Source organism: Tasmannia lanceolata, unplaced genomic scaffold, assembly GCF_043159265.1.
Source record: "Tasmannia lanceolata isolate RefF3 unplaced genomic scaffold, GAP_Taslan_0.1 ptg000002l, whole genome shotgun sequence".
Lineage (NCBI taxonomy): Eukaryota > Viridiplantae > Streptophyta > Magnoliopsida > Canellales > Winteraceae > Tasmannia > Tasmannia lanceolata.
In genome coordinates this window covers 255,001-260,000 of record NW_027518679.1, presented here as the reverse complement: position 1 = coordinate 260,000, position 5,000 = coordinate 255,001, and positions in this window count along the sequence as shown.

Below are 5,000 nucleotides of genomic sequence, written 5' to 3'. Positions count from 1 at the left end.
ACTTGTGCGCTCTAGGCAACGGCCAGTGTGCCCCCCATTCGACCCGTCTTGAAACACGGACGGTCAGTTCACTATCGGTCAGTTGCAAAGAAAATGCGCGATTGCTCGTGTCGGGGCCTGGCAAGCCAAGGCCAAGCGAGCCATGGCAACGCGGATGATGGCTCGCTAGTGCTGGCGCCGTGCACAGTGGCCTCGCACACTCGCCCTGCACGCTTCCCTTGCACGCAGCCTTGCACACTAGCCTCGCATGCGAGCCTTGCACCCTAGCCATGCAAACTAGAGTTGGACGCTAGCCATGCACACAAGCCATGCACATTAGCCATGCGCACAAGCCCCGCACACTAGCCTTGCGCACAACCCTTGCACACAAGCCATGCACTCGAGCAATGCACACAAGCCTTGAACTCAAGCAATGCACACAAGCCCTGGACACTAGCCTTGCACACGGGCCTGGCACACAAGCCTTGGGCACTAGCGTTCCACATGAGCCTTGCACACTAGCCTTGGACACTAGCCTTGCACACAGGCCTTGCACACTAGGCATGCTTGGGCGAGCAGATCCCGCATCAAGTCGACGTGTCTAGGCATTCTTGGGCGCAGATCCCGCATTGTCTCGTCGCGTCTGGGTGCACACCCGCCTCGTGTCGTCCCCTCTTCAGAAGTCGGCGCTAACATCACCTTTGGTTGGCACTGGCGGTTAGGCTGGTTGGTTGCGAAAACCCTATAGGAGGGTGGCATGCTGGAGGGCGCTGGAATACGCAGGGTTTGGGCGTTTTTGCCCGGATAGGCAGTGGAATGTGCTGTTTTTGGGCGTTTTTGCCTGGATAGGCTAAGGAATGGGCATGCTTTGGGCGTTTTTGCCTGGATAGGCACCGGATTGCTTGGCCTTGGCTTGCCAAAGCAGGGCATTGCTGGGTTGGGCTCCCTTGGCCTTCCGGGCGCCTTGGACGCTGTCTTGGGAAGACCATGGGCACAAGGCCATGGCATATGGTGAGAAATGGACCACGGTTTCCAAGGCTAGGCATATAGAGAGGAATCGCATTTTTGCCCGGATAGGCACCGGAATGCTTGGCCTTGGCTTGCCATAGCAAGGCATTGCTGGGTTGGGCTCCCTTGGCCTTCCGGGCGCATTGGACGCTGTCTTGGGAAGACCGTGGGCACAAGGCCATGGCTTGTAGTGACGAATGGACCACGGTTGCCAAGGCTAGGCATATAGAGAGGAATGGACCACGGTTGCCAAGGTTGCGCAAGTTTTGGGTATTTTTTGCCCGGATATGCCCAAGTATGCCCCGATAGGCCCGTTACGCCCCGGTATAAACGCGTATGCCCGGATAGACTCGGTATGCCTTGGGATACATGCGTATGCCCCGATAGGCTTGGTACGCCCCGATATGCGCCCGTGTGCCCCAGTAGGGCTCGGTATGCCCCGGTATGTACGTGTGTGCCCCGATAGGCCCGGTATGCCCCGATATGCACACGTGTGCCCCAATAGGGGTCGGTATGCCCCGGTATGTACGTGTGTGCCCCGTAATGCACGTTTCGCAGATCTCCCCGCATGTCCCGCCCCTATATGTAATACTTACTTACTTACTTACTTTCTTTCTTGCTTGCTTGCAATGGTTGGGAGTGCCCGGCATGCCCCGCTGCAGAGACCAAGGGCGCAATGACTTGGCACCGCGGATGCCGGGACTCCGGCACTTCCCGTGGCACTGATGGTTGGTTCCAAAGACAAATGGCCGGGCGAGGCCACCGCACCGCGGATGATTTTGCTCGTGCTGGCGCCATTGTGTGCCATTGATGGCCGGTTCCAAAGAACATGCGCGAATGCTCGTGTCGGAAGGGTTGGTGTCCTGGCCCCGTCGGGTGTCACGAATGCTCGGTTGCGAAGACCATGGGAGCAAAGCCATGGCACGTCGGGGGATGGATCCAGCTGGCGCCCCGGCACTTTCTATGGCATTGATGCTCGGTTTCAAAGACAAACGTGTGCAGGGCCAGGGGACCGCGGATGACTGCTCGTGCTGGCCCCGTTGGGCGGCATTGATGGTCGGTTGCAAAGAAAATGCGCGATTGCTCGTGTCGGGGCCTGGCAAGCGAAGGCCAAGCGAGCCATGGCAACGCGGATGATGGCTCGCTAGTGCTGGCGCCGTGCACAGTGGCCTCACACACTCGCCCTGCACGCAGCCTTGTACACTAGCCTCGCATGCGAGCCTTGCACCCTAGCCTTGCACCCTAGCCATGCAAACTAGCCTTGCACGCTAGCCATGCACACAAGCCATGCACATTAGCCATGCGCACAAGCCCCGCACACTAGCCTTGCGCACAACCCTTGCACACAAGCCATGCACTCGAGCAATGCACACAAGCCTTGCACTCAAGCAATGCACACAAGCCCTGGACACTAGCCTTGCACACGGGCCTGGCACACAAGCCTTGTGTCACGGACCTTTGGTTTGGGGATTGAGGTCCGTGCGGCACTTGCGTTGCCTCACGACAAGCAAGTAAGCCTAGCAAGGTTATGAGAATCAAACCTACAAAACAAACACAAATGGAGTGCTAAGTTTCCAAACACACACAAAGCAATAGGACACACGAGTAGGCAAATGTTAAGCTTTATTGATGATTCCAAAACAAGTTACAATAGGATCATGCCAAAAGGTCTACAACTCCTAAGGGTCCCCGATCACCCGTTGACTAGAATGGAATCCCTCCTAGGATATGCACTAGCAATGCACCACTCGATGGCCAACCAAGATCTCAGGGTAAAGAGCTTTAGCTACCAACCCCCTTAACCACCAGTGGCGACCAAAGGTGCTATAAACAATGACTTTTGAAGACGCAACGAGACGAGACAGTATGGATTTTAATACCAGCTACGTCCTCACTACAACATGTACATACATATTACATTGATAGACCAAGTCACGGGCCATAGGCCATGCGAACAGCGCTGGACGAAATGGCCACGTGACACTTGGGCACTAGCCTTGCGCACTAGCGTTCCACATGAGCCTTGCACACTAGCCTTGGACACTAGCCTTGCACACAGGCCTTGCACACTAGGCATGCTTGGGCGAGCAGATCCCGCATCAAGTCGACGGGTCTAGGCATTCTTGGGCGCATATCCCGCATCGTCTCGTCGCGTCTGGGCGCACACCCACCTCGTCTCGTCGCGTCTTCAGAAGTCATCGCTAACAGCACAGTTGGTTGCGAAAACCCTATAGGAGGGTGGCATGCTGGAGGGCGCTGGAATGCGCAGGGTTTGGGCATTTTTGCCTGGATAGGCACTGGAATTTGCTGGTTTTGGGCGTTTTTTGCCCGGATATGCCCAAGTATGCCCCGATAGGCCCGTTACGCCCCGGTATGAACGTGTATACCCGGATAGACTCGGTATGCCTTGGGATACATGCGTATGCCCCGATAGGCTTGGTACGCCCCGATATGCGCACGTGTGCCCCAGTAGGGCTCGGTATGCCCCGGTATGTACGCGTGCGCCCGATAGGCCCGGTATGCCCCGATATGCACACGTGTGCCCCAATAGGGGTCGGTATGCCCCGGTATGTACGCGTGTGCCCCATAATGCACGTTTCGCAGATCTCCCCGCATGTCCCGCCCCTATATGTAATACTTACTTACTTACTTACTTTCTTGCTTGCTTGCTTGCAATGGTTGGGAGTGCCCGGCATGCCCCGCTGCAGAGACCAAGGGCGCAATGACTTGGCACCGCGGATGCTGGGACTCCGGCACTTCCCGTGGCACTGATGGTTGGTTCCAAAGACAAAAGGCCGGGCGAGGCCACCGCACCGCGGATGATTTTGCTCGTGCTGGAGCCGTTGTGTGGCATTGATGGCCGGTTCCAAAGAACATGCGCGAATGCTCGTGTCAGAAGGGTTGGTGTCCTGGCCCCGTCGGGTGTCACGAATGCTCGGTTGCGAAGACCATGGGAGCAAAGCCATGGCACGTCGGGGGATGGATCCAGCTGGTGCCCCGGCACTTTCTGTGGCATTGATGCTGGGTTTCAAAGACAAACGTGCGTAGGGCCAGGGGACCGCGGATGACTGCTCGTGCTGGCCCCGTTGGGCGGCATTGATGGTCGGTTGCAAAGAAAATGCGCGATTGCTCGTGTCGGGGCCTGGCAAGCGAAGGCCAAGCGAGCCATGGCAACGCGGATGATGGCTCGCTAGTGCTGGCGCCGTGCACAGTGGCCTCACACACTCGCCCTGCACGCTTCCCTTGCACGCAGCCTTGCACACTAGCCTCGCATGCGAGCCTTGCACCCTAGCCTTGCACCCTAGCCATGCAAACTAGCCTTGCACGCTAGCCATGCACACAAGCCATGCACATTAGCCATGCGCACAAGCCCCGCACACTAGCCTTGCGCACAACCCTTGCACACAAGCCATGCACTCGAGCAATGCACACAAGCCTTGCACTCAAGCAATGCACACAAGCCCTGGACACTAGCCTTGCACACGGTCCTGGCACACAAGCCTTGTGTCACGGACCTTTGGTTTGGGGATTGAGGTCCGTGCGGCACTTGCGTTGCCTCACGACAAGCAAGTAAGCCTAGCAAGGTTATGAGAATCAAACCTACAAAACAAACACAAATGAAGTGCTAAGTTTCCAAACACACACAAAGCAATAGGACACACGAGTAGGCAAATGTTAAGCTTTATTGATGATTCCAAAACAAGTTACAATAGGATCATGCCAAAAGGTCTACAACTCCTAAGGGTCCCCGATCACCCGTTGACTAGAATGGAATCCCTCCTAGGATATGCACTAGCAATGCACCACTCGATGGCCAACCAACCATTTCCTTCCCTAATTTGTGATGATGAGGCCTGGGTGGTGAGAGGGCGACACGTGTCATGAATGCGTGGTCTTTGCCGTTTTCCAACACCCTTCTTTATGATGGTTGGGCTCTGCTCGTGCATGGATGACACGTGGCGATATCTGGGAGCGTAGCCGTATTTGTGCCCCATCATAACTCCCCCTTACTC